The sequence below is a fragment of the Equus asinus genome, chromosome 20 (assembly GCF_041296235.1).
Source record: "Equus asinus isolate D_3611 breed Donkey chromosome 20, EquAss-T2T_v2, whole genome shotgun sequence".
NCBI classification, from domain to species: domain Eukaryota; kingdom Metazoa; phylum Chordata; class Mammalia; order Perissodactyla; family Equidae; genus Equus; species Equus asinus.
In genome coordinates this window covers 100,139,525-100,157,126 of record NC_091809.1, presented here as the reverse complement: position 1 = coordinate 100,157,126, position 17,602 = coordinate 100,139,525, and the positions used below count along the sequence as shown (strand labels likewise).

Below are 17,602 nucleotides of genomic sequence, written 5' to 3'. Positions count from 1 at the left end.
TTTTTCTTTTTCTTTTTTATTGAGTTATTGATAGGTTATAATCTTGTGAAATTTCAGTTGTACATTAATGTTTGGCAGTCATGTTGTAGGTGCACCATTTCACCCTTTGTGCCCACCCCCCACCCCACCTTTCCCCTGGTATCCACTAAACTGTTCTTAGTCCATAATTTTAAATTCCTCACCAATGATTTTTCTTAATGAGCTTTTTTCTTTTTTTAAAATGAATCAGTTTGGTTAAATTTTTAATTTTTCCTCCTCCCTTCTGTTTAACAAAGTATGGTCATCATCTGTCTTCCAGACTTAGACATTTATTCTTCCTTTTTAAACAGAAGTTTCCATATGCTTTTTCCATGTAACATCTATTTTGGCGCAGGTTGAGTCAGCTTATGCGTATTATTTGTCCACATCTACCCCTATGTGAGCACCCAGGATTTGAAGGTTTCCTTCAACAACTGTTCTCTTCATTCTTCATTTAAAAATGATCTTTTCTCTAAGTGACAGGTGTTCATCTTTTTTTTTAAGGATTGGCACCTGGGCTAACGACTGTTGCCAATCTTTTTTTTTCTTTTTCTTTCTTTTCTGCTTTATCTCCCCAAACCCCCCCTGTACACAGTTGTGGATCTTAGTTGCAGATCCTGCTAGTTGCGGGATGTGGGACGCCGCCTCAACGTGGCCTGACCAGCGGTGCCATGTCCGCGCCCAGGATCTGAACCCTGGGCCACCACAGCGGAGCGCGCGAACTTAACCACTCGGCCACGGAGCCGGGCCCACCTCTTATTTTTTAATTGAAGTTATGCATACATGTAGTTTTAAAAGTCCTTTCATTTTATAAGACTTATAACTAAAAACAGTCCCTTCCCTTTTCCCAGCCTGAAGTCTAGAGCAACCACTTTCAACTTAGCGCTGTTTTTCTGACATACGATATGTTCTTATTTCTAAATAACATTCTTTTTTAAAAAAAATTGAAGTGATGTAAAGTTCATTTTAAAGCGAACAATTCAATGGCATTTAGTACATTCATAATGTTATACAACCACCCTTATCTAGTTGTAAAACATTTTCATCACCCCAAAACAAAACCCCATACTCAAAGCAGATGCTCCCCGTTCTTCCCCCCAGTCCCTGGTGACCACCAGTTTGCTTTCTGTTCCTGTGGGTTTACCTGTCTGGATATTTTATATAAATGGAATCATACAACACGTGACCTTTTATATCTGGCTTTCACTTAGCATGATGTTTTTGGGTTCATTCAAACTATAGCAGGTATCAGGACTTCATTTTTCTGGCTGGATAATATTCCACTGTATGTATCCACCATAATTTATGCATTCATCAGTTGATGGATATTTGGTGGTTTCCACCTTTGGGCTATTTTGATAGTGCTGCTATGAACATTTATGTACACGTACTTGTTTGAGTCCCTTTTTCCAATTCTGCTGGATATGTACTTAGAAGTGGAATTGCTCTAAATAACATTCTTATACTATGATTTCTTGGTTTTTAGTTTGTACCTCTTCCTCAGGAATTCTCATAATTTATGATTAGATCCATATTTTATGTTTACATTTCTGTGACTTTATATAATTTTTATATATAATTGTGTACTTTACATTTCTGTAAATGTATATATTTACATAAAATGTTAGTAATTACCTTTTTCTTCTATCTGCTTAGTGTTCTGTGTGCCTATCTGTAATTCATCCCTAAACTCAGAACCATAGTTTAAATCTCAGTATGTTCCATCAAGTTTACTTTTGTTTTTTCCTTGGTGCTATCCCTCTCAGGACCCTTATACTCTAGCTCCAATTCAGACAGGTTACTCTTGAGACCTAGGGTTCTGGGATCTCCTTTTGCCATCAATATGGGGATTCTTTGTGCTTTCAGTGTCAGATTCCCTATTTCCACGTCATGTCTTCCTTTTTCTTGGTTTACTCCTTCCTTTTGGTGAAACATCCTCTAGTAGCTCCTGAAGAAAGGGCTCAATCTTTGAACCTCATTTCTTCTCTGCTGATACCAACTCCTAGGTAATTTCATCTAGTCTGTGGCGTGAAATGCTGTCTTTGAGGTTACACTACAATTCATGCCTCCAGCACAGACCTTCCCTGAACTCCAGCCTTAGATGTGGATATGCCCATTCAACATCCCCGCTTGGGATCGCTAATAAACACCTGGACTTTATCCCAAACTGAATTCTTGATTTTTGCAGCCCAAACCTGCTCTCTCTCCAGACATCTCTGTCTCGGCAAATGGCAACTTGATTCATCCTCAGACCAAAAACCTGAGTCTCATCCTTGCCTTCTTTTCTATTACACTACATATCCACTTGAGCACCAAATCCGCTTGGCTCTACCTTTACAATATATCCCCAAATCTGACCAGTTAGCACCTCTACAATTACCCTTGTCCAAGTCATCATCTCTTTCCCTTACTACTGTACAAGCCTCAACTTCTCTCTCTACCTGTCATTCCCACCAAGCTCTTTTCTACATCCAGCATCTGGAGAGATCTTTTGAAATGTAAGTCACATGGTGTCCCATATGCTCAAAAACCTCCAGTGGTTTCCCATCTCATTAAGAATAAAATCTAGAATCCTTATCTTGCCCTACAAGGGCGAGATAGAATCCTGGCAGGAAACAGATGGATGTCACACTCAAATTCAGAGAGTGCCTACTAACGGAGCTCTTTACAAAGGTGTCAGTGGTGTTTAGGGGAACCACAAGGATAGCGCATGCGGTTCCCAGGAACTAGCAACCATGGGAGGCATTAGGCATTCCCACCCCTCCCCTGAAGAGCATGGGGAGCTCGGAGCTGGCGGGAGTCACCTGATAGAAGTTGTGGCCCTCAGTAAAGAGGACACCTGCCCTCTGGTTTCTTGTAGGTGATTCCCATTGGCCAAGTCTCATAGGAAGCCAGAGGTCAAGGGAGCATGTTGATGTGGTCCATAAACATCAGCTTCCCAGAGAGTAGAGCAGGGGTGAGAGCGGGTCCAGAGGGACAAGAGGAAAATACTCAATCCCAGGGCCCCTGTGATCTGGCCTCCAGCTACCTCTGCTTTCCTCTCTTACCACCCTGCCCGGTCACACTGGCCTCGTTTCACACTCTTCCCAAGGCCATTGCCCTTGTCAACTCCTCTGTCTGGAAGGCTCTTCCCCCAGATGTCCACATGGCTTGCTCCTTCATTTAGGTCTCTGTTCAACTGCAACCTTACCAGAGAGGCCCTTTCTAAAAGAGCGCCCTCCCACCCCGCACTCCATCCCCCATCCTGATGTTCTTCAGAGGACTGATTACTCCCTGACATGTTGATGATTTCAGACTGAGTAAGCCCGTTACAGCAAGGGCCTTGTTTATTCCTGCTGTATCGTGAGTATTTAAAATAATGTCTGGCACATAGTAGGTTCTTAATAAATATTGGTTAAATGAATGCACATAAGAGAAGAAAAAAAATTCCAGATCTTGGAAAAAGTCTTTTCAAGTCTCTGTTGATTGACAGAGAATTTTGGGAATAGAGTAGGAAATAATTTTTCCTAAAAATTTTTAGCATTGTTTACTGTTTCTAGCTTAAAAACAAACAAAAAACTGCTGTTGAGAAGTCAAATGTCATTCTGATCCCTACTTTGTTTGTAACCTGTTTTTTTTTTTTGACTTAGTTTTAGGATGGTCTCTTTATTGCTTAGTGTTCTGAGATTTGCAATAATGCCTGGTTTTATCTTTTTTCATTTGTTCTGCAAGGTACTCAGTGAGCTATTTCAGTCTCAAAATTGTCTTGCAGTTCTGGGAAATTTTCTTGAATTATTCCTTTAATATTTTTTCACACTATTTTCTATGTTCTCTCTCTGGAGCTCGTTATTTTGCACATTAGACTTTCTGGACTGATCCTTTTACCAATTATTGTCCATTTCTTTTCCTACTTTCTGGGAGGTTTCAACTTTATTTTCCAATCTTAGTTTTTCATTTCTACGCTCAGATGTTTAATTTCCCAGAGCCAGTGGTATGTTGGTAAATGTTGCTATATGTATGTTGTTGTGCATATATATATATATGTTGTATATACATATAGGTATGTATGTTGGTAATTGTTTAACTTGGGGGGAGGGGGACAACTGATTTGTAGTGTTTACCTATTTCTGGGTTGTAAAACTCCCCCTATGGCCAATTTTAAGCTACCAGTGGGACATCACAATGTGGAGTTGGGAAGAGACGCTTGGTAGTAGACCATTATATGATGTTTCTCCTATACAGAAACAATTAACATAAATGACTTCAAGACCATGGGTAATAGTAAAATGCTGTAAAATAATTACAAAGTGATGAGTTTGCAGTATTTATTACATTGGTTTTGAATACAATTTATTTGCCTTTGAGTTTATATAATTTTTAATAATGCCTCTGCTTAACTGGCTTGCAGAATTCCTGAAAACTTAGGAGCCAGATCCAGCTCACCACTGCTCAGAGTTCATTTTTGTTCTTTGAATTTTCTTTTATAGAAACTTGTTTCATAGTTATAATATATTCTCATCTCTGAATACATTAAGGATAATCTTAAACTTTTTCTGCCTCTAAATTCTTTGTTTTCTCTGAGCTCCTTTTTTCTTTGTCTTTTCTTAGAGGGTTTCCTCAAATGTTGGGTAATCCTTGTAACAAGGACCTGCATTGTATGCCTACTATATAGCGCACTATTTGAATTGTATACAGACACAGTTAATCCCTTTTGCCACTGCGTGGCGTATATTGCTTTTGTTGCTGGTGATGCTAACACTGCCATATATCGCAGCTGCTTATAATTTAGAAGTACTCTCACATTTATTTTTATTTTTTCTGAGGAAGTTTAGCCCTGAGCTAACATCTGTGCCCATCTTCCTCTACTTTACATGTGGGACGCCTGCCACAGCACGGCTTGCCAAGTGGTGCATAGGTCTGCACCTGGGATCCGAACTGGTGAACCTTGGGCCGCTGAAGCCGGACGTGTGAACTTAACTGCAGCGGCACTAGGCCGGCCCCTACTCTCACATTTATTATTTCTTTGATTTTCACAACTTCCTAAAGAGTTGAGTCCATATTTTTTTGGAAGGAGGTCTGGCATAAATTCATTAATTTAAAAAAATTTCCTCCATTTTAAAGATGAGGAGATTTAGGCTCAGAAAAGGTAACTGAAACTAAGGCCTTGAGGACGCCTAGTGTTCCCATCACCAACCTCGAGGCTCGTATGATCCTTTTTCTCAGGTTTTTTTTTTGGTTTTTGAGAAGTGCAAATAGAAAAGATCCATGTTCTTCTAGATAAATCAGCTTAAAAATCATTAACAGTAACATTTTAGCTAATTCCTAATGTAGGAAAATGTATCCACTAGGGAAATCAAATTTTAAAATCTCCATAAATCTTAGTGAATTTAGGTACTGTTCTCTTTTATATTGTTTCTCTCTAATTTTGTTAGCTATGAGTAAAAATTAGAGTTCTCTTAAGCTAAGGATAAGGGTTGCCTCTCGGCTCCAAGCTAGTGCAGCTCCCCGCATTCCAGCCTCACCTGCAGCCACACTGCCTCTTACACAATTACCTGCTGCCGTGGCTCCACACACAGTGACATGTGTGGCAGTAGCTTGGGAATGACAAAGCCCAGATAGGAGGGTGGCGACCCTCCCCAGGGAAGGAGGGGGCAGGATTGGGCAGAGCCACACGGAGTTTCCACTGTGTTGTAATGTTCTCTTTCATAAGCTGGGTGGTAGGTACAAGAGGCTTTTGTTTTATCCTTTGTCTTTCTACACTCAAGTCATTTAAAAAGTCTCTATGAGGTCTGGAATTATAAAAGCAGTTCATTCACTCAGCAAATATTTCTTGAGCACTTTTGTGACATGCATCTTCCATGCAGTGGTGAACAGCAATTTTGGGTCTAGATTCGTGGCTGATTCGTTCAACGCACATTTACTGAGTGCCTGTTACAGGCAAGGTGCTAGGCCAGATGCTAATAAGGTAACTCACACCTACCCTGCACCTTAAAAGAGAGCCTAGTGTGGGGTGGGGCACGTTATTCATTGAGTGCACAAACCTCACAAGGTAGAAATTCACTTCAGAAGAGAAGTGCAGATAAAGTGTTAAGGAAAAATCCTAGAGAATTTAGGAGGACTTCACAGAGGAGATGGCAGTTAAGCTGGATCGTGAAGGACATGTTGGCAAGGAGGGAGGGGGTGCAGCCCAGGCAAAGAGCCCCCTATGCAGAGGGAAGAGCAGGAGCAAAGGACAGAGGTGGGAGAGTGTGCAATGTGAGGGCCCAGTGAGTATTTTAGTTTGGCTGGTGAACTCAGTAATAGTGAGCAGTCTGGGGAAGGAGTTCGGTCAACTCCCAGAGGGCTCAGGCCAGGCCAAGCTGCTGGACTATTCTGTTGGGGACGTGGAGCTATTTGCTGTTATTAAGGGCCAGCAGGGTTGGGGAATGGCAGATTGCTTTCCAGAGCCTGGGTGGGCACAAATAGGTCCCGGAGAGACAGGAACAGGTGGGATTTGGATCACAGGAGTAGAGTCCACAGCACCGGCAGCTGTTTGAGTTTGGGCTGGGATCACTACTCGCAGCTGGCTGCTCAGCTTCCGCATGAACTCCTCCAGGGATGAAGGTCACCACTCAGGAGGAGCTTGGTTTTTACTGCTGGGTTGTAATTCCTCACCTGTCTACTGGGTCTCGTGTGGAGCTCTGCTCCACCCAACTGTGGTGAGGGGAGAGGGGACAGAAGAGGAGAACAACTTGGACAGGGAGAAAGCATGCTATCTCTGCGAGGTAGTCGGCATGCCTGGGGGGATCCGGGCTGGGGGGGACCCAGTGGGAGAGGCTGCTTTGGGGGTGTGCCCTTCTCCACACAGGCAATAACCAACAGGCGGGAGGTTGGAGCTCCTGGGTTGCCTTTGTGGTGCCCACATGTGGACACCATGGTGCTGGGCCTGGGACGCCACACCTATGGGGGGGGACCTTGGGACAGAGAGAACATCTAGTGCTGGAGGTGTGGGACGGTCCTGTGTCACCCTGGGGTCCTGCTCTGCCAGCATCTACTCTTCTAGTCCAGGGGAAGGACACTTTCGACTGATCTGGAATCTGCCCAGCATGGGCCATCAGCATTGGCCCTCACATCTCACCAACATGGTTTTGGCTAAAAGATTGGGGCCAGACTAGTCATCAAGGAAGACTGACGAGGTACCCTCTGAGGATCACTAGACAGAGCCCGTCCCTGTTGCCCTAGGTCTCTCCAGCTACCCTGGTGCAGAGCCTGAAACCCCGTCATGGGAGAGGCACATACATTTCCTAGAGGGTCTGGCACTTTATTTGAGAGCCTACACTAATATAGTTATTTATTAACAAATTCACAAAGATTCAAAGGGTGTGATTGGTTCTGCAAACTGTAAAGGCCTACACTAAAAAAGCATCATTATGTATGCAAACTGCCCCTGAGCACTAACCACCCCCACCTCAGGGTCAGGGAGTTAACGGATTACAAGCTCTTTTCCCTCCATCATCACCCCGGAGCCTCAGAGCAGCCCTGTGCTGCAGAATTATTAAACTTCTCTCTGCCTCAGTTTCTTCTTGTAAATGGATGTAAAGTCCCTTGCCCAAGGTCGCATGGCCAATATGAGGCCTCAAGGACTGGACACTACATTTTAGAAACAGAAGGGCTTCCTACTTCCTGTTTTATCAAAGCAGCCTGGGGGGTGACCCCTCAACCCTGCTGGAAGACCATTTTCTGACCAGGACGGTCCTCAGACCTCTGAAGCAAGATGAACAATGGGCGAGGCTGGAAAGGGAAGATGAGTCATCCTGGGTGGGTGTGTGACGGCACCCGGAGTGCATGGCAGGAGGGTCACGGAGAGAGTTGAACTGGGATTTTGGGGTGTGGTCAGTTAGCCATTCAGGGGATGAGACTTGGGTGCCCACCACCCCAGGGGAAGAGCCCAGGATGCACAGTCAGGATGGAACCTGGGTCTGTCAGTGCCTAAGCCCAGTTTTCTCCATCCCTGCACGGTCCCCCAGGGGTGCCATGTGAACTCTGCCAAGTCTCACCGTCTGGCTCATCCTTGTCTGGAAAAGGAGGACGTTGGACCAGGTAGGCTCCAAGCCCCTACTGGCTGTGCCCTACTAAGTTCTGGAAGCAGGTGAAGCTATTCAAGTCGGCAAGAGCTCCAGAAGAGAGGCCTAGGGGCAGGGAGGATGAGTGTTTCCAGCCCTGACTGGATTACATCTTCCTACATCCTAACAGATTCCCTTCTGGCCTTGTGCCTGTCAAAGGTTGGAAAATCAGGTGTATCTGTGAGTCATCTGAGCTCTGCCCAACCTGCCCATTTCTTCATTCTTCGTTCATTCTCTAAACTCTTACAAGGCCCTGACCCCTCTCCTCTCCTCTTTCATCCATCCATCCATCCATCCATCCATCCATCCAATCAACAAATATTTATTGAGGTATGCGTCAGGTGCTATTTTAGGCTTTGGGATACAACGATAAGGAATAGAATTCAGAGAAGTGACACTCTGGGGCTTCTCCAGCTAGGGCAGAAAAGGCCTTGTTGGTTGGGACACTCACGCTTGGGGTCCTGAGCTGCCAGGTAGGAAGGTGGACCCTGAGGCCTCCCTGCTGCCAGAGAGCCTGGGCCACACGCAGAGGCCATGTATAGGTGCTCCAGAAAATAGCCACAGCTGAGGCTCAGGCAACAGCCAGTATTAACCCCCCAGCATTGGGGTGAAGATAGCTCCACGTGATTCCTGCCCCCAGCCCTTGAGTCACCCCCAGCCACCAAATATTCCCAGCTGAAGCCCCAGACATCTTGGAGCAGAGACGAGCCATTGCTGCCGTGCCCTATCCGAATTCTTGACCTACAGAATCCTTGGGCATAATAAGATGTTTGTGTGGAGGCACTAAGTGCTGGGATAATTTGTTTCACAGCAGAAATAATGGGAACATTTTATTGAGGAGGGAGAGGCTGAGTTTCTACAGCCTCACGGTGGCCAGAGGGACACGGCAGTGGCTTGCCTGCCTCTCTCCACTTAGCATGACTTGCAGTTCTCACCTCCTCTCGCCCTGTGCTGGAATTACGTGGGGACGTGCCTGTCTGTGCTGTCAGACAGCATGAGCCCCTACGGGGGAGGATGGCAGCACAGTCCTGGGCACCTCGTAGACCACGTGCCCAGCACAGAGCCTGATGAGAAGAGGATCAGCAAGTGCTTGCCGGCTTCCTGCCGGCCGCAGTTGGTCTGAGGTTGCTTTCACCGGGAGCGGGGACCTCAAACTCTTCCAAGGACCCGAGGGAGCTGGACGGAAGCTCTTGCTGGCTGCCTCACACAGAGACATATAATTGGGCTGAAAGCAATTTTTCTGAAAGCATTCTCATGAATACAACATTTTGATTCAAACAATGATTTGACTGAAAATGAATCTTCCCTAGTCGCTGTGTTGTTTTTCCTACAGTGCCTGTTTCTTTTCATGCTTCATAAGGCAATTTTCAACCCTCCTGAGTTTTTAAGCATTTTTGTCCATTTTCAGAACTTTTCAGAGTTTTCCCCCTAATTATTTGTAATTTGCTTTAGCCTACTTTCACTGCTTTTCAGTATTTGTAATAGTTGACAGGTGGAACTGCCTAAAGGTCTAACTGACGAGTGGACTGCTTGGGATCACTGACTTAGAATCAGTAAGGAGGAAAGCCAGAGGGGGCACTTTATTGGGGGGCTCCTTTTGTGTACGCATAAGTTGAGGCTCCGAGAAGGGGCTTGCCCAGGGTCTCACAGTGAGGGGACAGTGAGGACTAGAGTCCGGTGTCCAGGCTCCTGGCCTAGTGCCCTTTCCCCTCTGTTTCTGCTCCAGGTGTGAGCAGAAACGGTCTCTAGGTGGAATTATGGGAATTGTTTAAATCTTTCTTTGTATGTCTCTATTTTCTGATGTTTCTGTAAGAGTATGAATTGCTTTTGGCACAAGATAAAAAAACAAAGAGTAAAAGAAAGAATAAAAGAATTCTCTTAAAGGTATTTCAGCTGAGGTCCCTCTGCTGACCGCACACACGTACACACCGGGCAGCACCGTCTCTCAAAGACAGTGGCCTTTAGGGACATTCTGGCTCAGACTTAGCATCACAAACATCCCAGCTCTGAGCCACAGGGCCCAGGGAAAGTCAGTATATTCTGGGTGCACAGATCCCTGGGGCCTGCCCACCCAAGGGGGAACTTGATGCCAAGTAGGGAGAGGCAGGCTGCAGAGGAGGGGGACCGTGAGCCAGGGAGCCCCACCAGAGGGCAGCAGGAAGCTGGCCGCAGGCTCCTGTGAGTCCCTCTGCTGAGACTATCACGGGGGTTGGGAGGCTCCATGGAGAATCAGGTCAGGTTCTGAAGGAAGGGAGCGGGAAAGCTGCTTTAGGTTAGTGCAAGGGGACGGCCTGAACAAAGCTAGGGAGGCAGGAACTAAGAAAGCAAAATGCCAGAGGTGGAGATGGGGACTGGAAGCTCCGTGCAGGCAGGGAGGGACTGTGTCTGTTTTATGCGAGCAGCTGTACTGTCAGAACAGCAACTGGCATACGATATGCATTAAATTAATATTTATTGCTGAAATGCACAAATGGAGATACTGTTGGGTGGGGGAGGGAGGGAAGGAAAGAGATGGCAGATGTTTGAGTGGAAGACAAAAAAAGAAAGGAATTTTTACTTACTGAGTACCTATTTGTCAGGCAATGTGCTAATAATAAGCTTTTTTAAATTCATGATCTCTCTTTTCAAGTTAGTTTTTTGATTTAAAAATAGTACATGCTTAAGGTTAAAAAATATGAAATGTAACAAAAATTTAAAAATAAGTCTCACTCTCGTACCAGACCCTCAAGCCTCCTTCTCAGAGGCTATGTATTTTGCATATCTTTTTAGAAAGTTTATATGCATGTCCCTTGAGGGGCACCTGCTCCCTGCTGCATCTCTGAACCCCCAGGCTCAGAGAAGAGCGCATTTCTCAAAGTGTGCTCTGGGACCACCTTCAACAGAATCACCTGGGGGGATATCACATATTAAAATGCAGAAGTTCAGCCTTCACACAGACCCCAGAATCAGGGTAAGAGAATCCTTGATTTTAACAAACTGTCCCAGGGAATTCTGATAGCCACTAAAGGGTCTTGGCCAAGTGTTAAGAGGTGTGGTTAAGTCTAGACTATGTTACACGACTAGCCACACAACCATAGGCAACCCACTTGCCCTCTGTGGGCCTCAGTGTCCTCCTCTAAAAATGGGGATAAGAACTGTTGCCCTGCATGTCCTAAGGATGCTGTGATTAGAAAAGAGGAGAAACTATGTTCACTGCAGCATTATTCACAATAGCCAAGATGTGGAAGCAACCTAAGGGCCCATCAACTGATGATTGGATAAAGAAGATATGGTATGCATGCACAATGGAATACTACTCAGCCATAAAAAAGGATAAAATTGTCCCATTCACAACAACGTGGATGGATCTTGAGGGTATTATGTTAAGTGAAATAAGCTAGATAGAGAAAGACAATCTCTGTAGGACTCCACTCATATGTGGAAATTAAACACGTGGACAAAGAGAACGGATTAATGGTTACCGGGTTCTGGGGGATGGGCACAAAGGGTGAAGTGGTGCACCTACAATGTGACTGACAAATAATAATGTACAACTGAAATTTCACAAGGTTGTAAACTATCATAATCTCAAGTAAAAAAAAAAAAGGAGAAAGCATACAAACCTTCTGTGTTTTAAATCTGTCACCAAGACCATCCACTCAGAACCAGCTCAAATATTAGTAACTGTACTCAGTTGAGGATCACATAAAACTTAAAAACAAAAAAAGAATTCCTTACTTTTTGTTGTTGCTGAGGAAGATGTGCCCTGAGCTAACATCTGTTGCGAACTTTCTGCCTGAGGAAGATCTGTGCTGAGCTGACGTCTGTGCCAGTCTTCCTCTATATTTTTGTAAGTGGGTCACCGCCACAGCATGGCTAATGAGTGGTGTAGGTCTGTGCCCGGGATCTGAACCCGTGAACCTGGGCCGCTGAAGCAGGGCATGCTGAGCTTAACCTCTGTGCCACAGGGCTGGCTCTACTTTGTTTTTATCAACTGAAAAATTTGCCATGATCAGGCAGCAGGCTGGGAAAATTCACATCTTGTTTTGATCAGTCACAGGAGGAACTGATCCAGAATGGAACCAGCACCACATCTTTGCACTCAGATGTTACTTCTTAGCCTGCAGAGTGCCTCTCCTTAATGGTATGAAATGAAAAATGCAAAAAAGAACTCCTTAGGGCCTCATAGCTTGGGGTCAGTAGCAGCAGGTGTCAACCTTGGGTGTATGTCAGAATCGCCTGGGGACATTTAAGATCACACCAATGCTTGGGGTGGGGCCCAGGCAGTGCTTTTTTTAAAGCTCCCAGGTTATTCTAAGGGACAGTAAGGTCTGGGTACATGAAAGTGTGAGATGAAAAAGCTAGAACGGTGATGTCCCACTGAAATGTGTGAAAGCGAGCCAATATATGTAACTTTAAATTTCGTAGTAACCATTATTTTAATAATATATTTTACATATTCCAATATACCCAAAATATTGTTTCAACGTGTAAACATTATAAATAATTATGAATAAGATATTTTACATTTTTTATACTAAGTCTTCAAAATCTGCTGCGTATTTTATACTTAGATCACATACCAATTCAGACAATGCAGACTAGCCATAATCCATGTGGCCAATAGCTCCTGTCTGGGGCATAGAGCTAGAATATACAATACAAACACTTTTGCTAATAATTCACAGGGTTATGTTACTAGTAATTGCAAGAATTTCTAAATATTACAAAGACACTTAGAATGCATGCATTGCTTTCATTGTTGTTTTTACAATTACATGTTTAAATTTGAAGCAGTTTTATAACATTCACTATCTCTCAGTAAAGCTTTGTGGTTTTCATCATATAGGTTTTACACTTATATGTTTTGCATACTTTTTTTGTTGGGGTTATTCCTAAGTTGTTTATATATTTGCTACTATTACAATGGTTAAAAGAGTTCAATAACTGGTTATTGAACTACCGACTTTGTGATATTATCTTAGTCCTGAGCTTCCTTATTAATTCTAAGAGTTTGGGTGTTGTTCTCCACATTTTAAGGCATTATGCCATATCATCTACAAATGAAGATAATTTTATTTCCTCCCCAACACTTAAATCTTTTTTTTTTTTAAATTGGCACTTGAGCTAACAACTGTTGCCAATCTTTTGTTTTTTCTTCTTCCTCTCCCCAAAACCCCCCCAGTACACAGTTGTATATTCTAGCTGTGAGCACCTCTGGTTGTGCTGTATGGGACGCTGCCTCAGCATGGCCTGATGAGCGGTGCCATGTCTGCACCCAGGATCCGAACCGGCAAAACCCTGGGCCTCTGAAGTGGAGTGTGTGAACATGAACACTCGGCCAGAGGGTCGGCCCCTAAATCTTTTACTTTTGTTTCAGGTCTTACTGTATTGGCAAGAACGTCTAAAACAACGTTAAATAATAGCATCGCTACAGGTACGCTTGGTGTTTTTTTTAAGCTTACTTATTTTAATGTCTTTAAATGTTTCATTGTTAAAGAATGTTTGTGTATATCTGAGAGATATACTCTTCAAAAGAAACACTTGGTTATTTGTAATTTTCTAACACATGTTTTAAACTTTTTATTTTGAGATAATTATAGATTTATAGAAGTTTGCAAAGACAGCAGAGAGGTCTCTGTTTACCCTCTACCCAGTTCTCCAATGGTTACATCTTACGTAACTACAGGACAAGATTAAAACCAGAAAACTGACTTAAGTCCAATGTGTATATAGTTCTGAAGTCATTTTATTGATTTGTGCAACCACCACTGCAATCAAGACATAGAACTATTTCATCACTGCACAGGTCTCCCTCACGCCGTTCCTTTACCGCCACCTCTCCCCTCCCCTCCACCATCCCCAACCCTGGCAACTACTAATCGGTTCTCCATCTCTATAATTTTTTTATTTTGAAAATGTTATGGAATCATATATGACCTTTTCAGATTGGCTTTTTTCACTCAGCATAATGTCTTAAGACCCACTCAAGTTGTTGTATGTATCGACAGTTTGTTCCTTTTTATTACCAAGTAGTATTCCCTGGAATAGATGTGCCATGGTTTTTTAACCATTCACCTGTTTTAGGACGTTTTGTTTGTTTCCAGTTTTTGGCTCTTATAAAAAGCTGCTATGAACAATCATGTACAAGTTTTCATGTGGACATATGTTTCATTTCTCTGGGATAAAAGTCCAGGAGTAGGATTGCTGGGTCCTATGGTAAGTGAATGGTTTAGTTTTTTAAGCAACTGCCAAACAATTTTCCAGGTAGGTTGTACCATTTTACATTCCCGCTAGCAATGTGTGAGAGACAAAGTTTCTCTGAATACTCAGCAGCATTTAGTATTGTCACTACTTTGTATTTTAGGTTCTAACACATACATTTTAAAAATCAGTGATCAATTCTGGGTTTTATCAACGTCTCTGAATTGTATTATTTTATCCATATATATATATATATATATATATATATATATATATATATGACTTTTCCCCCCTCAGCATTGTTTTACTTTCCTTGGGAGAGGATAGGAGGGGGAAGGGGAGGAGAACAGTATCCCAGTGGAGTGTCCGGTGTTTGAGACTGGTAGTACAAGGATGGGATGAGATGGCCAAGCAGATTAGACGCAAGGCCCTGGAGATTGTTGTTTCTACTGATTTCTACACTCTAATGAAAATGGCATGACACGTATGTAAGTGCTTAGCACATGGTATTCAATAAATGTTAGCTGCCTTTTCTAGCAGGGTTCTTCACAGGCTGGGGTGTACCTAGACATCATCATCCTTCTCCTTTCAGGGAATGAAGCTCCCTTAGAAAACTAGGAAACTGAAAGTGCAGCACAGTTTGGGTAATGCAGTTGGCTAGCTGGCTCAGCGCAGGGTCTCCATGTCTCCCCACCCTCCCCACTCCTCTGTGTCAGGGAGGGGCTGAGGTAGAGTTTCCCAAGGGGCGGCCCTGAGGCATAGCCAGCTTGACCTAGCAAATTCCATGTGGAGGGCTGTGGGCTGCAACTCTCTAGTGCACGGTCCTCTGTTGTTGGTGATGATAATTGTACGGAAGGAAGCAGACATGCATGCATGCTGATTTCGTGGGTTGTCTTCAGGATCTCCACAGCCTTGCTATGCTCAAGATCTTGGAAATCCACATCATTCACAGCTAGGACTTGGTTCCCTTCCTGAAGTCCTGCTCAGTGTGCCTCAGAGCCAGGAATCACCGTGGAGATGAAGATGCTCAGCTGTGAGGCCTTTCGTCCTCGGATGTTAAATCCCCACTGAGCTCCAGGGGGCTTCTTCAGTGTGATGATTCGGGGCAGAAAATGGCTCAACTCATTGTTGCAGCGTGCACGGTATACCCTTCATATACCAGGCTGGGGGATTCTCACAGGCAGGCAGGAAAACCACTGGGGAGTCAGCGTACGGAATCTGGCCCTGCCAGCAGGCCTCAGCCACCTCAGGCTCTGCTCACCCCCAATTCTACGTATATGTGTTATGTGGTAAAAGTATCAAACAGTACAGAAAGGATCACAAGGAAAAGTAAATCTCTTCCCACGGCTGTCACAGAAACAATCCCTTTACCTGTTTCTTGTGTTTTCATCTAGGGACTATTCCTGTATATATTTTTTCTAGCCTTATTGAGATAAAATTCACAGCTAACATTGTGTAGGTTTAACATGTACAACATCCTGATTTGATACACTAATATTGTGAAACGATTACCACAGTAGCATCAGTTAACATGTCCATCCCCTACATAGTGACCATTTCTTTTTCGTGGTAAGAACATTTAAGATGTAGTCTTAGTGACTTTCAAGTACATAATACAGTACTGTTGACTATACTCACCACGTGTGCATTAGATCTCCAGAGCTTATTCATCTTACAGCTGGGTGTTTCTACCCTTCGACCAACATCTCCCCATTTCTCCCATCCCCCAGCAACCACCATTCTCCTCTCTGTTTCTATGAGTTTGGCTTTTTTAGATTCAACACACGTAAGTGATATAGCATTTGTCTTTCTCTGATTTATTTCACTCAGCATAATGCCCTCAAGGTCTATCCATGTTGTCACAAGTGGGAGAATGTCCTTCTTTTACATGACTGAACGATACATATACATCACAACTTATCCATTCATCCGTATGTAAAAGGACACAGGTTGTTTACATATTTGGCTATTGTGAATAATGCTGCAATGAACATGGGAATGCAGATATCTTTTTGAGATCCTGATTTCAATTCCCTTGAACATATATCCAGAAGTGATATTGCTGGATCATATGGTAGTTCTATTTTTAATATTTTGAGGAACCACCATACTGTTTTCCACAGTGGCTGTACAAATTTACATTCCCACCAATATTGCAGAAGTGTTCCCTTTTCTCCACAGCTTCGCCAACCCTTGTTATCTCCTGTCTTTTTGATGACAGCCATTCTAACAGATATGAGGCAATATCTCATTGTGGTTTTCACTTGCATTTCCCTGATGACTAGTGATGTCAAGCATCTTTTCATGTATCTGTTGGCCACTTGTATATCTTCTTTCAGAAAATGTCTCTTCAGCTCTTCTGCTCATTTTTAATTGGATTGTTTGTTTTTGGCTATTGAGTTGTATGAGTTCCTTATATATTTTGGATATTAACCCTTTATCAGATATATGATTTGCAAATATTTTCTCCCATTCTGTAGTCTGCCTTTTCATTTCGTTGATTGTTTCTTTTGCTGTGTGGAAGAGTTTTAGTTTAATGTAGTCCCACTTATTTATTTTTGCTTTTGTTGCTTATGCATTTGGTATGATATCTAAAAAACTGTTGCCAAGACCAATGTCAAGGAACTTTTTTCCTATGTTCTCTTCTAGGAGTCTTAGTCTCAGGTCTTATGTTTAAGTCTTTAATCCATTTTGAGTTGTGTAAGATAGGGGTCCAATTTCATTTTTCTGCACGTGATTATCCAGTGTTTCCAAGAACATTTATTAAAGCGACTATCCTTTCCCCATTGAGTATTCTTGGTTCCCTTGTCAAATATTAGTTGACTGTATACATGAGGGTTTATTTCTGGGCTCTCTATTCTGTTCCAATGGCCTATGTATCTATTTTAATGCCAGTACCATACTGTTTTGATTTCTATAGCTTTGTAGTATCGTTTGAAATCAGGAAGTGTGATGACTCCAGCTTGGTTCTTCTTTCTCAGGACTCCTTTGGCTATTTGGGGTCTTTTGTGGTTCCGTACAAATTTTAGGATTGTTTTCTCTGTTTCTGTAAAAAGTGCCATTGGGATTTTGATAGGGATTGCACTGAATCTGTAGATGACTTTGGGTAGTATGGACACAATATTAATTCTTCTGATTCATGAACACAAGAAATCTTTCCATTTCGCTGTGTCTTCTTCAGTTTCTTCCATCAAAGTCTTATAGTTTTCAGTGCACAGGTCTTTCACCTCCTTGGTTAAATTTATTCCTAAGTATTTTATTGCTTTTAATGGTATTGTGAATGGGACTTTTAAAAATTTCTTTTTCAGATATTTCATTGT

General features: G+C 43.1%; 1 pseudogene; it reads right to left on the bottom strand.

The window, feature by feature from the left end:
- Positions 1 to 14,531: 14,531 nt before the first annotated feature.
- LOC106835489 (PDZ domain-containing protein 11 pseudogene) lies at positions 14,532 to 15,672 on the bottom strand (annotated as a pseudogene).
- Between the last annotated feature and the right edge of the window lie 1,930 nt (positions 15,673 to 17,602).